Genomic DNA, 20841 nt, shown 5'->3' with positions numbered 1-20841 from the left:
GAGTTATATGTGATAAAGTACTATTTAGAATACAACGCTACGAACATCCAATGTAAATGAACAGAGCGAGTTTTGGAAGATGTCAAGGTGAGGACAAAAAGAGTTAAATAACCACTGCATCCTGTCCAGAGGGGAGTGGGAATGAAGAGGAGAAACCTGAAATGGTCTGAATTCCCTCATCCTCTTTCGTGGAACGCGCAGTAGGATGTACTCTAAGAGCTGAGGGCAAATAATGTGGCCATGAAGGAGTTTGTACAGAAATATGATATCAAGTCTGATACGACGGCAGTGAAGAGAAGGAAGATTCAGTTGGGCGCTCCTGGTGGAGCGAGAGGGGGAAGTTGCTGAAGGAAAGCGATAATGAAATATCCGTAAAAAATTTTTTTGTACTCTGTCAACCTTGTCCAAGTTCGACTTGCAAGTGCCATTCCAAACAACCGACGCATACTCCAAGACCGGCAAGTATATGGACAGGTACAGTTTTAGGAACGGAAGTGGAGTATGGAACTCTCTCGAAAGTCTGCAAACGAATCCGAGTGTGCGCATAGCCCGCTGAGCAATGAGTTTAGTGTGAGAGGAGAAGCTGAGGGTGCGATCAAAAAGTACATCAAGGTCATTAATTTCATCAACCCTATCCAACAGCACAGAATTCACAGAATAATGGTAGAGAAAGCTATGTGTTTTACGAGTAAAGGACACAACCCTAGTTTTGGAAGAATTGAGGGTAAGTCGATTCATCGCACACCAATCAGAAAAAGCAGATATGTCCGATTGCAACAACAAGCAATCTTGAAAAGAATGTATTACCTTGAATATTTTTATATCATCAGCATAAAGAAGAAACGAGGAGTTCTTTATCGCCGAGGAAACATCGTTAATAAAAACGGAGAAGAGAAGCGGGCCTAGTACTGAACCTTGAGGAACTCCACTCGTTGCAGGGTAAACGAAAGAAGTCTGTCCATTGACACTGACAAAGCAGAAGCGATCAAGGAGATAGTTGCGTAGGAGGGCTACGAGGGAGACTTCAACGCCAGAGAGTAGAAGTTTTTCAAGAAGTAGTGAGTGAGTAACAACGTCGAAAGCTTTGCTCATATCACAGTACACAGCGTCAACCTGACCCCTCTGAAGGACTGCTGCAGAGGCATACGCCATAAACGTGACTAGGTTGGTAGAAGTAGAGCAACCCGTCATGAAGCCATGTTGATTCGGTACTATGATATGTTTGAGATGGAAGGAAAGTACGCTGTGCAAAGCTAATTCGAAAAGCTTAGAGGTTGCACATAGAAGAGAAATCGGACGATAATTGGAAACATAAGATTTGTTTCCAGACTTGAAGACAGGAAACACGCGTGCCATTTTCCACACGCGAGGAAAGGCAGCATTTTTTAAACAGTTATTAAATATGGCAGTCAGTACTGGTACGAAGATATAACTGAAGGCTTTTATTATGGCAGCTGGAATGCCATCAGGTCCAGTAGACAAAGATAGTCTCAGACGCTTAAGACTCTCAGTTATCAACTCCTCGTCAAAGAGAATGGAATTAGATAGTGCACCAGATGGGAGGCAAACGGAATCACAATGTGGATGTTCGTAAACGGAGGAAAAATGTTGGGCAAAACTGTCGGCAACATCTCGAATTTCCGAACCCTGAGAGTCAACTAAGCTGATACTTAAATCTGATTTAATGGAACGCTTGCGAACGTAACGCCAGAACTGACTAGGACGATTTGAGGCACTCCTCTCTAAAGACTCAAGATAGGAATCGTAGTCCCGCTTGTATAAGCGTTTGCAAAGAGAACGCACAAGGCGAAACTCATCTGCCCAATTGTGAAACCCAGGGCGTTTCGCTTTACGATGGGCCCGTTCCTTGAGTTTTAACGCCGTTATTAGTTCCCTTGAAAACCAGGAAGGGAACTTCCTACGCGTAGGAGTATGCAAAGGTATGTACCGACGCATACCATCAAGAACTATTTCTGTAAAGCGACTGACTTGTCCATCTGAATCATTAATGTCATTTAAAAGGGACCAGTCGACGGAAGAGAAGAAATTGAAAAGACCGACATAATCACCACGTGCATACGCGAAACGGGGCGAATTCCTCACCCGATCTGAATTAGTAGAAGGTGAAGCAGAGACAGCAGTAGTAACTAGAAGTGGAGGGTGAAATTTGTCACAGCGAGTCAGCGGTATGTCTGAACTCGAGACTCGAACACTTTCAAAATTCGATAGACAGATGTCAAGAATATTACCACAGCAGTTTTTAATGAAATTATGTTGCTGCAAAGATTTAAAGGCTATAAAATCAAGTAGAGCGTTACACTTACTTAATATGTAATGATTGTTGTGAGAAGAAATAAATGAGTTCCAGTTGATACCAGGAGTATTAAAATCGCCTAAAATAAAAAGTTTGTGTTTGCTATGACGGGTTATAACATGTTCGATAATAATAATAATAATAATAATAATAATAATAATAATAATAATAATAATAATAATAATAATAATAATAATAATAATAATAATAATAATAATAATAATAATAATAATAATAATAATAATAATAATAATAATAATAATAATAATAATAATAATAATAATAATAATCAATTAATCTTTATTTAATGTGCGCAGGAACAACCATGTGGTCTTTGTGCTGCAGCACAAAAAAAAAACAAAAATGAAAAGCACGAACATATTTACACACACAGAGAGAACACAAAAAAAAAGAAATAAATAATACATGAAATGAAACTGAGACGATAGAAAGTATCACGGAAAGTAAGCAAACAATGAGTAGTATCACTTATATACACAGTGAGAGAATTTTGAGCACACCAGGAAGGAAAGAAAGAAAGACAAAAAAAAAGAACGGTAGATTGAAGAGAAAAAAAACAACAACAAATAACTGACATTGATTATAGTAATATAGAAATATACATAAAATAAACAACCATTCCAGGCGCAACAAGTGCATGGTACTTAAAGCACAGGCTAGAAATACAGAATAATACAATAAATAAGTAAAATTGAACAAGGGACAGTAAGATTCGAATATAAAGTTTAAAGTTGAAATATAAGTAGGAAACGGATAAAAAGTAGTTCACGATACAGACAGCATTGAACAGGAGAAAAAGCAAAAAGTGAAGTAAATACAATTTAAGGCTAGAAAGTGGGAGTTATATGTGATAAAGTACTATTTAGAATACAACGCTACGAACATCCAATGTAAATGAACAGAGCGAGTTTTGGAAGATGTCAAGGTGAGGACAAAAAGAGTTAAATAACCACTGCATCCTGTCCAGAGGGGAGTGGGAATGAAGAGGAGAAACCTGAAATGGTCTGAATTCCCTCATCCTCTTTCGTGGAACGCGCAGTAGGATGTACTCTAAGAGCTGAGGGCAAATAATGTGGCCATGAAGGAGTTTGTACAGAAATATGATATCAAGTCTGATACGACGGCAGTGAAGAGAAGGAAGATTCAGTTGGGCGCTCCTGGTGGAGCGAGAGGGGGAAGTTGCTGAAGGAAAGCGATAATGAAATATCCGTAAAAAATTTTTTTGTACTCTGTCAACCTTGTCCAAGTTCGACTTGCAAGTGCCATTCCAAACAACCGACGCATACTCCAAGACCGGCAAGTATATGGACAGGTACAGTTTTAAGAACGGAAGTGGAGTATGGAACTCTCTCGAAAGTCTGCAAACGAATCCGAGTGTGCGCATAGCCCGCTGAGCAATGAGTTTAGTGTGAGAGGAGAAGCTGAGGGTGCGATCAAAAAGTACATCAAGGTCATTAATTTCATCAACCCTATCCAACAGCACAGAATTCACAGAATAATGGTAGAGAAAGCTATGTGTTTTACGAGTAAAGGACACAACCCTAGTTTTGGAAGAATTGAGGGTAAGTCGATTCATCGCACACCAATCAGAAAAAGCAGATATGTCCGATTGCAACAACAAGCAATCTTGAAAAGAATGTATTACCTTGAATATTTTTATATCATCAGCATAAAGAAGAAACGAGGAGTTCTTTATCGCCGAGGAAACATCGTTAATAAAAACGGAGAAGAGAAGCGGGCCTAGTACTGAACCTTGAGGAACTCCACTCGTTGCAGGGTAAACGAAAGAAGTCTGTCCATTGACACTGACAAAGCAGAAGCGATCAAGGAGATAGTTGCGTAGGAGGGCTACGAGGGAGACTTCAACGCCAGAGAGTAGAAGTTTTTCAAGAAGTAGTGAGTGAGTAACAACGTCGAAAGCTTTGCTCATATCACAGTACACAGCGTCAACCTGACCCCTCTGAAGGACTGCTGCAGAGGCATACGCCATAAACGTGACTAGGTTGGTAGAAGTAGAGCAACCCGTCATGAAGCCATGTTGATTCGGTACTATGATATGTTTGAGATGGAAGGAAAGTACGCTGTGCAAAGCTAATTCGAAAAGCTTAGAGGTTGCACATAGAAGAGAAATCGGACGATAATTGGAAACATAAGATTTGTTTCCAGACTTGAAGACAGGAAACACGCGTGCCATTTTCCACACGCGAGGAAAGGCAGCATTTTTTAAACAGTTATTAAATATGGCAGTCAGTACTGGTACGAAGATATAACTGAAGGCTTTTATTATGGCAGCTGGAATGCCATCAGGTCCAGTAGACAAAGATAGTCTCAGACGCTTAAGACTCTCAGTTATCAACTCCTCGTCAAAGAGAATGGAATTAGATAGTGCACCAGATGGGAGGCAAACGGAATCACAATGTGGATGTTCGTAAACGGAGGAAAAATGTTGGGCAAAACTGTCGGCAACATCTCGAATTTCCGAACCCTGAGAGTCAACTAAGCTGATACTTAAATCTGATTTAATGGAACGCTTGCGAACGTAACGCCAGAACTGACTAGGACGATTTGAGGCACTCCTCTCTAAAGACTCAAGATAGGAATCGTAGTCCCGCTTGTATAAGCGTTTGCAAAGAGAACGCACAAGGCGAAACTCATCTGCCCAATTGTGAAACCCAGGGCGTTTCGCTTTACGATGGGCCCGTTCCTTGAGTTTTAACGCCGTTATTAGTTCCCTTGAAAACCAGGAAGGGAACTTCCTACGCGTAGGAGTATGCAAAGGTATGTACCGACGCATACCATCAAGAACTATTTCTGTAAAGCGACTGACTTGTCCATCTGAATCATTAATGTCATTTAAAAGGGACCTGTCGACGGAAGAGAAGAAATTGAAAAGACCGACATAATCACCACGTGCATACGCGAAACGGGGCGAATTCCTCACCCGATCTGAATTAGTAGAAGGTGAGGCAGAGACAGCAGTAGTAACTAGAAGCGGAGGGTGAAATTTGTCACAGCGAGTCAGCGGTATGTCTGAACTCGAGACTCGAACACTTTCAAAATTCGATAGAGAGATGTCAAGAATATTACCACAGCAGTTTTCAATGAAATTGTGTTGCTGCAAAGAGTTAAAAGCTATAAAATCAAGTAGAGCGTTACACTTAATATGTAATGATTGTTGTGAGAAGAAATAAGTAAGTTCCAGTTGATACCAGGAGTATTAAAATCACCTAAACTAAGAAGTTTGTGTTTGCTATGACGGGTTATAACATGTTCGATTGAGAGCAGAACATCATCATAGGCTGAAGGAGGTAGATTCGGAGGAATGTAGAAAGCTGCAAGTAAAAATTTTTCATGTCGATTTAAAGTGAGCTCGAGCCACATACATTCTTCAGCAGTTTACAGATCGGAACGTCGAACACACTTCACAAAACTGTCAATAGCAATGAGCACTCCACCTCCTCTTGATTTGGGACCTGTTTCAGGGCGGTCGCTACGAAAAACAGAGTAATTATTTGGAAAGAAATCATTGGAAGGAATATCACTTGACAGCCAGGTTTCGGTAACCACGACAGCGGTATAACAAGAGGACAAGACGCTAGAAAAAAATTCAGATCCCTTAGTCCGAAGACCTCGGGCGTTTTGATAATAGATATCCAAATTAGGGGCCACTGCAATTTTGCGTCAGTTCAGAGGGATGAACTCGTAAAGCTTCCCACGAAAGTCCTTGTATATGCAACCCATCGGCCACATCGAAGGCTCAACAAGCTTACTGTAGGATTCTTCATCAACTTCAATATGGAAGGACGAGTAGGAGTCGTACCTTGTTTTCAGCTGCCGGCAGGAAAGGGGGGGTAATATTCACTGATTTTAGGTGGTTGGTAAGGTCTACCGATGTAGTATCGGGACTGAGTTTAGAGACGAAAATAGTCTTCGGACGCTTCTTTTGGTAAATGGCAACGTTCAGGACAGATGAGCTCGATGCGCCAGTAATGGCTCGACTTCGGTGCTTCTTCATCGCACTGGGTAAGTCAACCGCACGGGGAGGAGCAGAGGCAGAAGATGAACAGGTAATATCTCCAGGAGTCATTCCTCGATGAAGAGCGGCGGAGTAGTCCACAGATGGCTGCTCCTCACGGGTAGGATTGCCCACGGAGACAACGAGAGGACGCTCGACGAGAGGACGCTCACACTGCGAAGCAGCGCACCGCACAAGCTCCTGGCGTAGGCCGTGAACATCGGCACGTAGAGAGGCAATGACCTCGGCTTGTTGTACGAAAGCCCGCGAGTTCTCTACACGAAGGCGCTCGTTCTCTTCCCGTAGCTGGGCAACCTCATCGCTCAGAAAAGAGATTCCCTCAAGCGCGTCGAGGAGGAGAGCCCGTAGCGAGGCAAACTCACCGCCATGTTCGCCGGTCGCGGCGGAAGGGGGAAAACCGGTCGGGTGGCTGGGCAGGAGCGGGGCACCAGGGACTCTAGCACCACCGTCGCTAAGCCTAACACCGTCAGACGACGACGACGCACACAAATTACACAAGAATGGCCGAGAGGCGGACTTCAGGAGTTGCAGCTCGTCATCCGCCCAGGTGACGCACTTCGTGTGAACACGTTTCGCACAGTCGGCTTATCGTAAAAACTGCTGCTTGCCAAAAAATGGGCGGGGGCACAGCGCACATGCGTCCTTACTTGCATGCGTCCTTAATAATAATAATAATAATAATAATAATAATAATAATAATAATAATAATAATAATAATAATAATAATAATAATAATAATAATAATAATAATAATAATAATAATAATAATAATAATAATAATAATAATAATCAATCAATCTTTATTTAATGTGCGCAGGAACAACCATGTGGTCTTTGTGCTGCAGCACAAATAAAAAAAAAGAAACAAAAATGAAAAAGCACAAACATGTTTATACACACAGAGAGAACATAAAAAAAGAAATAAATAATACATGAAATGAAACTGAGACGAAAAGTATCACGGAAAGTAAGCAAACAATGAGTAGCATCACTTATATACACAGTGAGAGAATTTTTGAGCACACCAGGAAAGAAAGGAAAAAAAAAGAACGGTAGATAGAAGAGAAAAAAACAACAACAAATAACTGACATTGATTATAGGATTATAGAAATATCATCATCATCATCATCATCATCAGCCTGATTATACCCACTGCAGGGCGAAGGCCTCTCCCATATCTCTCCACTTAACCCGGTTCTGTGCTAGCTGCATCCACTTGACCCCTGCGAACTTCTTAATCTCATCCGCCCACCTAACTTTCTGCCGCCCCCTGCTACGCTTTCCTTCCCTTGGAATCCAGTTTGTTACCCTCAGCGACCATCGGTTATCCTCTCTTCGCACTACATGTCCTGCCCATGTCCATTTCTTCTTCTTAATTTCCACTAGAATGTCGTTAACTTGAGTTATTTCTCTGACCCACTCTACACGCTTTCTATCTCTTAATGTTACCCCTACCATTTTTCGTTCCATAGCCCTCTGGGTTGTCCTCAACTTAATTAGAACTCTCTTGGTTAGCCTCCACGTTTCAGCCCCATAGGTGAGTACAGGCAAGATGCAACTGTTGTATACTTTCCTCTTGAGCGATACCGGTAAGCTGCTAGTCATAATCTGCGAGTGCTTGCCAAATGCGCTCCATCCCAATCTTATTCTTCTTGTTATTTCCTTTTCATGGTCCGGATCTGCGGTTACTACCTGTCCTAAGTAGATATATTCGCCTACTACTTCCAGTATTTTGCTTCCTAATGTAAACTCCTGTTCCTTCCCGAGGCTGTTGAACATTATCTTAGTCTTCTGCATATTGATTTTCAAGCCTACCTTTCTACTTTTCCTGTCTAGGTCATCAATCATTATTTGCAGTTCATCTCCCGAGTTGCTTAGCAAGGCAATGTCATAGCAAATCGCAGATTACTGAGGTATTCTCCATCTAGCCTTATCCCTAACTGTTCCCATTCCAAGTCTCTGAATACTTCCTCTAAACAAGCTGTGAATAGTACTGGGGAGATTGTGTCTCCTTGCCTAACACCTTTCTTTATGGGAATTTTGTTACTTTCTTTATGCAGAACTATGGTTGCTGTGCAGCCACTATATATATCTTCCAGCACTTTCACGTACGGCTCGTCTACCCCCTGATTTCGCAATGCCTGCATCACCGCCGAGGTTTCAACTGAGTCAAATGCTTTTTCGTAATCAATGAATGCTATGTATAAGGGCTGGTTATATTCCGCGCATTTTTCTATCACCTGATTGATGGTATGGATATGATCGATAGTAGAGTACCGTTTCCGAAACCCTGCTTGATCCTTTGCTTGATTGCAGTCTAAGGTTGTCCTGATTCTATTAGCGATTACTTTAGTAAATACCTTATACGTAACAGACAGTAAGCTGATTGGTCTGTAATTTTTAAGGTCCTTAGAGTCCCCTTTCTTGTGAATGAGGATAATGTTTGCATTCTTCCATGCTTCCGGTACCGTCGATGACACCAGGCACTGCGTATACAGGGTGGCCAGTTTTTCTAGCACGATATCCCCCCCGTCCTTCAGCAAATCTGTAGTTATCTGATCCTCTCCAGCTGATTTCCCCCTTTTCATAGTTTCTAGTGCTTTCTTGACCTCGTCCTTCGTCACTGGTGGAACGTCTGACTGTTTTTCCCTACCGCCAATCTCATTACGGTCCTGACTACTTTACAGGTACAGGTACAGGTATAGAAATATACATAAAATAAACAACCATTCCGGGCGCAACAAGTGCATGGTACTTAACACACAGGCTAGAAATAGAAAATAATACAAGCGCAGCGCACATGCACAGCGCACATGCGTCCTTACTTGCATGCGTCCTTAATAATAATAATAATAATAATAATAATAATAATAATAATAATAATAATAATAATAATAATAATAATAATAATAATAATAATAATAATAATAATAATAATAATAATAATAATAATAATAATAATAATAATAATAATAATAATAATAATAATAATATAATAATAATAATAATAATAATAATAATAATAATAATAATAATAATAATAATAATAATAATAATAATAATAATAATAATAATAATCAATCAATCTTTATTTAATGTGCGCAGGAACAACCATGTGGTCTTTGCGCTGCAGCACAAATAAAAAAAAGAAACAAAAATGAAAAAGCACAAACGTGTTTACACACACAGAGAGAACATAAAAAAAGAAATAAATAATGCATGAAATGAAACTGAGACGAAAAGTATCACGGAAAGTAAGCAAACAATGAGTAGCATCACTTATATACACAGTGAGAGAATTTTTGAGCACACCAGGAAAGAAAGGAAAAAAAAAAAGAACGGTAGATAGAAGAGAAAAAAACAACAACAAATAACTGACATTGATTATAGGAATATAGAAATATACATAAAATAAACAACCATTCCGGGCGCAACAAGTGCATGGTACTTAACACACAGGCTAGAAATAGAAAATAATACAATAAAGAAGTAAAATTTAACAAGGGACAGCAAGATTCGAATATAAAGTTTAAAGTTGAAATATAAGTAAGAAACGGATAAAAAGTATTTCACGATACTGACAGCATTGAACAGGAGAAAAAGCAAAAAGTGAAGTAAATACAATTTAGGGCTAGAAAGTGGGAGTTATATGTGATAAAGTACTATTTAGAATACAACGCTACGAACATCCAATGTAAATGAACAGAGCGAGTTTTGGAAGATGTCAAGGTGAGGACAAAAAGAGTTAAATAACCACTGCATCCTGTCCAGAGGGGAGTGGGAATGAAGAGGAGAAACCTGAAATGGTCTGAATTCTCTCATGCTCTTTCGCGGAACGCGCAGTAGGATGTACTCTAAGAGCTGAGGGCACATAATGTGTCCATGAAGGAGTTTGTACAGAAATATGATATCAAGTCTGATACGACGGCAGTGAAGAGAAGGATGATTCAGTTGGGCGCTCCTGGTGGAGCGAGAGGGGGAAGTTGCGCAAGGAAAGCGATAATGAAGTATCCGTAAAAATTTTTTTTGTACTCTCAACCTTGTACAGGTTAGATTTGCAAGTGCCATTCCAAACAACCGACGCATACTCCAAGACCGGCAAGCATATGGACAGGTACAGTTTTAGGAACGGAAGCGGAGTATGGAACTCTCTCGAAAGTCTGCAAACGAATCCGAGTGTGCGCATAGCCCGCTGAGCAATGCGTTTAGTGTGAGAGGAGAAGCTGAGGGTGCGGTCAAAAAGTACACCAAGGTCATTAATTTCATCAACCCTGTCCAAAAGCACGGAATTCACAGAATAATGGTAGAGAAAGCTGTGTTTTACGAGTAAAGGACACAACCCTAGTTTTGGAAGAATTGAGGGTAAGTCGATTCTTCGCACACCAATCAGAAAAAGCAGACATGTCCGATTGCAACAACAAGCAATCTTGAAAAGAATGTATTACCTTGAATATTTTTATATCATCAGCATAAAGAAGAAACGAGGAGTTCTTTATCGCCGAGGAAACATCATTAATGAAAACGGAGAAGAGAAGCGGGCCTAGTACTGAACCTTGAGGAACTCCACTCGTTGCAGGGTAAACGAAATAAGTCTGTCCATTGACACTGACAAAGCAGAAGCGATCAAGGAGATAGTTGCGTAGGAGGGCTACGTGTGAGACTTCAACGCGAGAGAGTAGAAGTTTTTCAAGAAGTAGTGAGTGAGTAACAACGTCGAAAGCTTTGCTCATATCACAGTACACAGTGTCAACCTTACCCCTCTGAAGGACTGCTGCAGAGGCATAAATCATAAATGTGACTAGGTTGGTAGAAGTAGAGCGACCCGACATGAAGCCATGTTGATTCGGTACTATGATATGTTTGAGATAGAAGGAAAGTACGCTGTGCAAAGCTAATTCGAAAAGCTTAGAGGTTGCACATAGAAGAGAAATTGGACGATAATTGGAAACATCAGATTTGTTTCCAGACTTGAAGACAGGAAACACGCGTGCCGTTTTCCACACGCGAGGAAAGGCAGCATTTTTTAAACAGTTATTAAATATTGCAGTCAGTGCTGGTACAAAGATATAACTGAAGGCTTTTATTATGGCAGCTGGAATGCCATCAGGTCCAGGAGGCAAAGATAGTCTCAGACGCTTAAGACTCTCAGTTATCAACTCCTCGTCAAAGAGAATGGAATTAGATAGTGCACCAGATGGGAGGCAAACGGAATCACAATGTGGATGTTTGTAAACGGAGGAAAAATGTTGGGCAAAACTGTCGGCAACATCCCGAATTTCCGAACCCTGAGAGTCAACTAAGCTGATACTTAAATCTGATTTAATGGAACGCTTGCGAACGTAACGCCAGAACTGACTAGGACGATTTGAGGCACTCCTCTCTAACGACTCAAAATAGGAGTCGTAGTCCCGCTTGTATAAGCGTTTGGAAAGAGAACGCATGCGGCGAAACTCATCTGCCCAATTGTGAAACCCAGGGCGTTTCGCTTTACGATGGGCCCGTTCCTTGAGTTTTAACGCCGTTATTAGTTCCCTTGAAAACCAGGAAGGGAACTTCCTACTCGTAGGAGTATGCAAAGGTATGTACGGACGCATACCATAAAGAACTATTTCTGTAAAGCGACTGACTTGTCCGTCGGAATCATTAATGTCATTTAAAAGGGACCAGTCGACGGAAGAGAAGAAATTGAAAAGACCGACATAATCACCACGTGCATACGCGAAACGGGGCGAATTCCTCACCCGACCTGAATTAGTAGAACGTGAAGCAGAGACAGCAGTAGTAACTAGAAGTGGAGGGTGAAATTTGTCACAGCGAGTCAGCGGTATGTCTGAACTCGAGACTCGAACACTTTCAAAATTCGATAGACAGATGTCAAGAATATTACCACAGCAGTTTTCAATGAAATTGTGTTGCTGCAAAGAGTTAAAGGCTATAAAATCAAGTAGAGTGTTACACTTACTTAATATGTAATGATTGTTGTGAGGAGCAATAAATGAGTTCCAGTTGATACCAGGAATATTAAAATCGCCTAAAATAAGAAGTTTGTGTTTGCTATAATAATAATAATAATAATAATAATAATAATAATAATAATAATAATAATAATAATAATAATAATAATAATAATAATAATAATAATAATAATAATAATAATAATAATAATAATAATAATAATAATAATAATAATAATAATAATAATAATATAGTCACTTCTGCGCATGCCTTGTAACCATAACAACTAGTTGCTCTCGGCCACAGGAGAAGGGAAGAAAGAAGAGGGAGGAGAACAAGACAGTCAAATGGAGCAAGGAGGTTCGGAAGACTCCAAGAAGACAGAACACGGGAAGATAGAGAAGAGGAAGGAGGAGAAGAAGCCAGTGAGATAATTATAATAATAATAATAATAATAATAATAATAATAATCAATTAATCAATCAATCAATCAATCAATCAATCAATCTGTTCTTTATTTAATGTGCGCATGAACAACCATATGGCCTTCGTGCTGCATCACAAATAAAAAAAAATTCATACACAAGTTTTACACACACAGACAGAACACAAAAGAAGAAACAAGTAACACATGAAATGAAATTGAGACAAAAGGAGTCACGGAGAGAAAGAAATCACTGAGTCGCATGTTTTGTATACACGGTGTGAGAATTGTAGAGCACATCACGAAAAAAAAAAAAAAACGATATATAGAGAAATAAACAAACTAATAACTGTCATTGACTATAGTGATATAGAAATATAAATAAAATGAACAACCATTTAAGGAGCAACAAGTGCGTGGTATCTAAACCAGAGGCTAGAAATACAGGGAAATTCAATAAAGGAATAGAATTGAACGCGGGACAGTAAGATTCAAATATAAAGTTTAAAGTTAAAATATAAATAAGAAACGGATAAAAAGCAGTTCAACAGGTTTAACCGATCAGGGCGTATGCAAACGACGAAATTGTTGAGCCCATTGGCGAAAAAAAAAAATGAAAATTTTCAGTATCTACTGCTGAATCGCTTTTTTTTTTCTCAGTAGCTGACAGTTGAACAGGGAGTTGACTGGGATTTTGATTCTCCGATGCCGTTTTTGCCGAAAGAAAGTATTCCAGTATAGACATTTTCACCACACGAATACATTAGCGCTGTATAGTGATGCAAGCCACAGCGGCCACGCGCACGAATACGTCTCGCCGCAGCCAACTGACAGGCGCAGAGCCGCATAGATAATACATTTTGAGATCCAACCTTAACAACCCCTGCGTGCGTTTGTTTTAATAACATAGTAAGTGAGGATTCATTGATAACCAGCGGGAAAAGATAGCAGAGCAGAAGACGACACAACACAGTTGAGCGTTAGTTAGGGAGCATAGAATATATTAATGCCCGAAAAGGCTATATAGGACACGCACAGACCATACACACACAACAAAAAAAAAATTAAAAAAAAAACAGTACAGGCGCACAAGTGATCACTGATGGCGGCTGATGGTAGCAGAAAACAGACAAACATGAGGCAAAACCACGTATCCTCATGAAATGCACTTTTATCCTCCATTAGAGTGGCTGATGGAGTACTGATGCACTTGTCGGATCATTTAGCGATTCGTAATGCTTCCTTTAACTCGCGTACGGTTTGACCCTGGCGGGTGAAAACGGTGGTGACTAAGGAAAAAAAAGAGCCTTAGTTTAACTCAGCTCTTATCCATTAAGACATGCGAAAGCACTGTTTGGCATGGTTTTGCTTGGCGGTTTAACGTTAGAAACTGGCACAGAATTTGGCAATGCTAAAAATCTTTTATTGCATGGCGTACAAATTGAGGTATACATATGTCCTTCTTTCGAATCCCTGTCGAAAACTGGCTTCTAACTTTACTACCACATGGATGTTAAATGAGAAGCGAAACAGTATGACGCACACCTAACGCTACACGGAGCACTGTTCCCTCGTAGTTTTGATAAGAAATACGGAAAATCTGGGGTCACATGGAGGTCCTTTAGGCATGTCGCACGGGGAAACGGCACGGCAGAGGCGCTAAGGGGGAGGGATCCTGCCACAGGTGTACCTTTCGTGCATGCCGTCGTCCCACTCTCACGCCGCGTAAGTGGATCGACAACGGCTGCCGTCGCAGTTATGTCGACCATGTAGCGAGGCTCAAGCGAGATCGTTGCTCAGCCCTGAGGATCGTGTGATTGCTTTCTCCCTAATAAATGTACTCGTCAATTCCCTTTTATGTACCGCATTGTGGCACAACAAGGGAGCTAGACCACAGTCCCGAATCCCATGTCGTAATGTATGGTATGTACATACAAACTGATTAGAAGAAATAAATGCTCATCTGATGACAGTAACATTGAAATCTGGCAGACATATTTAAGACAGTTTAAGTTTACGAATGAGAAAGCATTATAGCCCTGAGCGTTAAATGTTCTCGGGGGATGTTTTTGACATGTATTTCTATAAATACGTTTGCCCGTATTGTATTTTGTGCACGTGCTTGCTTCACGCGGCGTCTGGGAACCATATTCGTCGAAACCTCGGTTTAAATTGATGCAATAGGTGGTAGTTATGGACTTGGTTCGAATACCTGTAATTGACTAGTATATGCAACGAGAAAACGATCACACCACCTGGAACGGCAATCGGCTACTTCGCAATTTCGATACGAAATGCGTGAAAACTCGCGTCACACAGAGGTTGAAAAGTGTATAATACATATGAACGACTTGTCTGAGACTGTCCGAAGTGGCGGTGGCCTCTGTCGCCGAGGGTTCTGGGTGCAATCAATCAAGGGATGCATCGTAGTTCCTTTGCTTGTCGCGGCGGCTCCATGATGCCGACGATCTTTTTTTTTTTGCCACTTATCTTTCTGTGCAGTGCAGCTGGAGATTACATATTTTTCTATCCATATATCGGGCATAAACCACGCCGGATTTTCCCGCTACTGCTGAAGTAAGGCTTTCTCATTAACAATATCTACCAAGGTGGGCGCTAAAGACAGTCGTAGCTGTTTACTACTAAACCGATAAAATTTGATAATTGACGTGGATTTTTCTGAAGCCAGTTTTTGAACGCGCGGTAACATTTAAGGCCCCGTTCTCCAAAAACTCCGGCGTTGGTGTTGTCGATGTTGCGAGCGAAAAAAATTCTCATGGTTTAGCTTGATTACACCTAGTGTCTAAGCGAAAGTTTCATTACTAATGTTTACATGTGGTGAACCTCTTTATTTACAGAAGAAATCGGTCAAATAGAGCAAGAATATTCGGACGAGGCCAAGAGGAAGAATAGGAAGGTAGAAGAAGGGAAGAACAAGACGGGGCGCATGCGCAGTTGTGGCTTGCAGCCTGCACTGGGACCTTGACTTTACATGGCGAAGTGAAGCTCTCGCTTCAAAAGTTCGGACATTTCTCTGGCAGGTGGTAGTTGGCAGCTGACATGGCCGGGTACTGACTGATCGTCGGGTTGTGTGACGTCACGTTACCACGTGACATGGCCGACTTGACAGGATCTGCCAACTCGAATTCTCGATTCAGATGGGAGGGTGCAGGGAAGCGAACCCTGCAGGACCCTTGCATAACCGTGTCAGGCACGTTACTCGTAGGCCACGTATAGGCACGTTCATGCGGCTTGATTAAAAGACGCGTTATTTCTATATTGTGTGGTCTTTCACTGTTATTAATATGATACCTTTCGCCTCCACGACAAAGAGTATTTGTGCAGTAATAAAAGCACCAATTAAGAGCATAGGGATTAGGCGAGTACCAAACGTTGTATCGACATTGTGAGGAGGTAGCTGGCAAATAACCCGGGCGGGCATCATTAGTCGAGGGGACTTAACGGGACCACATGATATCCCAAAGTTCGGAGGAGCTACCATTTATTGTTGCCCATTTTTCCAGTGCTCTTGAATGCCGAGTCAGGCACGATACTCTTAGGCCACGCAAGCACAGGAGCAGTCAAAAGTTCCCAGACCACAGGGTCTACTTTTGAGCATCGTAGTGAGGCAGCTACGACGCCCCCAATTCTCAAAATACATATTAAGGGTAACCGAAGTATTATCATAACCCATGAGATAATTTATATCTTTTATAGGATCTCAAGTGCCAGAATATGCCGACCAGAAGCACAACCTACGGCCTGGGAACTTTTGACTACCCCTGTACGTTTATACGGCTTGATTATGCGGGGCTTGTAGCAATCAGCAATGCCGGGTGGTCGCCTACGACTGGTAGCAGGATAACGTGCTAGGATATGGCAGTATGCTAATAAGAATGTCTCGGATATATAGGCAAAAACAAGGGACTGGTATTTAAGCGAACAGAGAGTGGACTACGCGAACGGGGATTTGTAAGGGGAGGTGGGAAAAGGGAGCCTTCAACGTTGCCGAGGCGTACACCTAAAGGCAGAGGTTATGTTTACCAACAATTTTTTCAACACCGCCGACCTAGAAACCTGCAGAATTGAAGCGCGTTTGGTCTGAGACAATTTTTTCTGTAGTGGAATGCCCCGACGTGGACGTGGAAATGGGTCGGGCGAATGCCTATAATCGCACGAGGCAGCAATTGTTATCTGTACCTGCTAGTGGGAATCGATCTATTGTTGACAAGATGCCCCCAAAGAAATCTCTCCAGTATAGTCTCCACCCCTTTTTTCACCACATACCCGTGGGTCCGCCTTCTGAAAATATTTATCTCTGAGCTAACCGTCGAATGTTGGCATTTAAGGTCGTAGACCTATCAACCGAGAGGGCTCCTTATGCTTTCCAACAGCGTCAAAAACTACAGCGCGATGTGATCTCTTGACTGCTAAATTTGCCACTCAGTGCGTCTTAAAACACCGAGTGGTTCAAGAGCGCCTCATTTTATGTGGTCTCTATATAAGACCTACAAGCTCAACACGCTAATATTACGTTGGTGGCATTGCGATGACCGACCGAAGCTGATTGCAGCCCTACTGATGTCGCAGGCTATCTAGGAAGAGGAGCAATCAATGGCGACCGGACCAGGCACTTTTTCCTGTCGCACAGTGTCTCTGGCGAATGTTTGGGCGGAAAGCCGTAATTCAGGTCACGATTTCTTATCGAGAGGTCACAAAGAGAAATGAGGACAGGGTTCTCCTTTTCTTTAGGCCAGTGAGCGGCGAATGTTTTCTGCAATGGGCTCTGGCGCATCCTTGTGTGAAATTGCACCGCCCATCGTTAGCGTGTCATGTCACGGGAATCGAACCCTCCGGTGCACTTGGATCTGGAGTCAAACACGCACATGTTTGTACGGCTTTTTTAAAGCGGCTCTTTATATCTATATCGGGTGGTCTCTCAAATAATGGGGCAGCTAATGACTGTACGATAATAAGTATGCGGGATATAACAGATGCACAAATGAAAAGATTAAAGATCATTACCCCCTCCCTCTCCCCCCTATATTAGTGCCTATGACTGTACAGCTCTTATGGCCCGGGAGTTTTTCAGATTAATTTATTTCCTTTTAGCCTTGCGCCGAATGCTTCCAGTTACTCAAGGCTCCCCCGATTCTACACCTACTTGTGCGTTACTTTTGCATCAAGTGGTGTGAGCATCATCCCTTTCTTTACAATTTATCCAAACTGGGGTTAATCCAACAACATTAATACAGAAATTGCCTATTAAATGGCAGCTACTTTATGCCAAGTCTGGTACAGAGGGCCGGCAGCACGGAAAGCGGTTTTAAATAATTGAATTAGGTAGCGCAGCTGCTGAAGTTTCTGAACAAATATAGCATCCACAGCAGTATCTTTATGCGAACGGTGCTTGTATGGTGGTCCACCGACCAGGCTGCGATGTAACTCGTACTATAGGAGCAACGGCAGGAAGAGGTGCGCCTGTCAAGCGGTGCGAAAGCGGCGCAAAGATTCCCGACGACACCGGAGAGAAAGACGGCGTTGACCACGTGATCGATAGTCAAAGCGCACGTCACAGACGGCATGCCCAAAACAGACGCGCGCCGCTAATCACTTCGCATCACGGCCGCATTGTTTTCCCGCCCTTGGACGCAGCCTAGAAGGCCGGGGGAAAGGGCGAAACAGAGCCCTGGTGCCGCGTCGTGATTAACGCCAAGCCGCGTTTGCCGAGGCCGACGGCGTACACGCTAACAATCTCAGACGTTGAGCACAGAGGTGTGCGCGAATTTCACTAGCATTTACATGTGCGTTTCAAGCTCGGGCTCAAAGAGCTAGTAAACAATCCCTTCTTTCCTTGCGTTCAGCACAAACCGAATGCCACTTCATTGTGCCTTGCGCGCAACCGCTGGCGGTGTGAAACACTGTCTGTTACGGTGTTCGCGTGTATTAATTCACATGGCCAAAAATAAATCTCTAAATTCAGCGCGAAGTACGTACGCAGGCAATGACTTAAATATTTATGACATCTAAGTCAACTTTTGAATGTTGCGTGTGCTGTTAAATCTTAAATGTTTTTGGAACAGTGCATGAATCTTGAGTGAGCTTTAAATTGCCGTTTTGAAGTCATCAGGATTCGAGCTGACGCATGGTGCTTTGAAGAATTCGGAATTCGGTGATGCCTTGAGTGCAAGAAGCGATAACGTGAACCTGTTGCTTTCAGGGCATTTATTATATTTTTCTCCTTGCAATAACATAAATTTCTGGTGAGTGCCGGAAATATCACAATGTAAGGGCTACTTCTTTAAGACTAACTGACAAAACTTGCTGGGCCAATGTTCATGTGCACCATTCAAACATTTTCAGATACCTTTCTAGGCTCTTAATAAAGCGCCAGGAGAAACGGCTTAATGAGCGTGAGGGGGCATGATTTAGTCTGGTTCACGTATCCTGAATGAAGTGGTTGCCAATGTTAAGATACATTCCGCGAAAATGAAGGTGTGCATCAAATCGAGGATACGTATCTCCATTAAGATCATGTACCGACTGTCTATAAAACTATTAACATCAACGCGCTTCAAGCCTTCGGAGGTGCACAAAATCTATTTAATAAGCTACATAACGTAAGATAAAACATAAAATTATGCCATATTATAATACGCAGCATCATATATCGTATCGCCTCTCAACTGCGTCGCGCCTATTGGTGAACTGCCATGCCGCTCCATAGAAGGCCAAAAAAAAAAAAAAAAAAACAGTCACCATCAGCGCGCAGAAGCAGCTGACATATCCGACATCTGTCTGTGCACGAGGCTATTCGCACTTCAGAAAATACGTTTTCAGTGATTTTAAACAATATACAGTTTAAGGGGTTTTCTCTGAAGCAGTGCAGTGCGGCAGTCTGGGAGCCCACAAGAGTCCCAAGTTTCAGAAGAGGGAGAACGCAAGTTATTTCACTTTGAATATATTTTGTTTCAAATTTGGAGATTTAGAAGCATCCATTCTGTACGTCAGAAGTCTATTGGGATTTACACTTCTTACACATACTGTGCAAATTCACGCAATAAAATATTCATGGACGATCAAAGCGAATAATTGCGAGGTGGGATGTAGAGCGCTAGTATGTTAGGTTTCTATATCGTGAGCGATTTGTACCCCAACTGACATCAATCACATCAAGGACGGTTTTGAATGTTGGTTCTCATCTTTTCGAATTCTTTGAAATAATGTTGACTATTGCCAGCGCACTGAAACCACAGTCTAGGATGCTTCCCACTAGCGCGTATTTATGAACATTCTTTAACTAATTCAAAAATTCTCACTTATATGTATTGTGGCTTGAAAGAGAACCAACTTAATTTCGGGAATGTAGTTCCCGGGAAGCAACGTCAGCCTTTTTCATGTGCTTTTTTTTTAAACTGTTCTTTTTTTTTTTTTTTGTACCCGATCGTTTGCATTCAGCCCAATGACTTGCCAGCTGACCCGCTTGTTTCTTTTGATGGTATATGCTGAGATCAAAAAGCCACTCGTTACTATTTTATACTGACAGACAGTTGTTGTCACCGAAATTATCGTGTTTTTACCTTGGAACATCAATCCAGAGTTCTTTGCTTCTCTGTACCTCGTCTTGCTACAGCTAGAAAAGACGAATCAATGAGTCCAAGTTTCGACTTCACTGAAAATAAGCAATTGTTTCGGCAACGAGGGCGACGGACAGGCAAGATGTAAGTGGCGAATACGACAGTCTGCCAGCGCCATCCGGAGCGGCAGCATTATCACTGACAGCTATCACGGGAAAATAACAACCTACAGAGCCTGTTAAGTACACGAGCGCGATGGGGCTGCGCTTGAAACAAAGTGGTGAAAAGCATGGCTTTGTTGGCCGCCGTTTGAAGTAACGCTTAGGAAATAATGAAAGTATGCATTACACGCATAGTATCCACGTTTAAGAACCCCACCTTAAGATCACAGCGAAAATTTTATAGCGTCAAATTACGCTGCAACTATGACAGTACGAGAAATCTTACCCTTTTCGTAAGGTCTCGACGAGAGCCTAACAATGGCACAGTTTTGCGAATCTATCCAAAACGTTT

At 41.8% G+C, this 20841-nt stretch overlaps 1 protein-coding gene across 1 annotated transcript in view; it reads right to left on the bottom strand.

Annotated features, from left to right (window-relative positions):
- Positions 1-20841, bottom strand: part of LOC146204752 (phosrestin-2-like) — a 356983-nt gene that overhangs the window by 154346 nt on the left and 181796 nt on the right. The window lies entirely within an intron of this gene.

The sequence above is a fragment of the Amblyomma maculatum genome, chromosome 1, assembly GCF_055883805.1.
Source record: "Amblyomma maculatum isolate TAMU_Amacu chromosome 1, ASM5588380v1, whole genome shotgun sequence".
Lineage (NCBI taxonomy): Eukaryota > Metazoa > Arthropoda > Arachnida > Ixodida > Ixodidae > Amblyomma > Amblyomma maculatum.
Note: the sequence above shows the minus strand (reverse complement) of the source record. Positions and strands in the feature narration are given on the sequence as shown.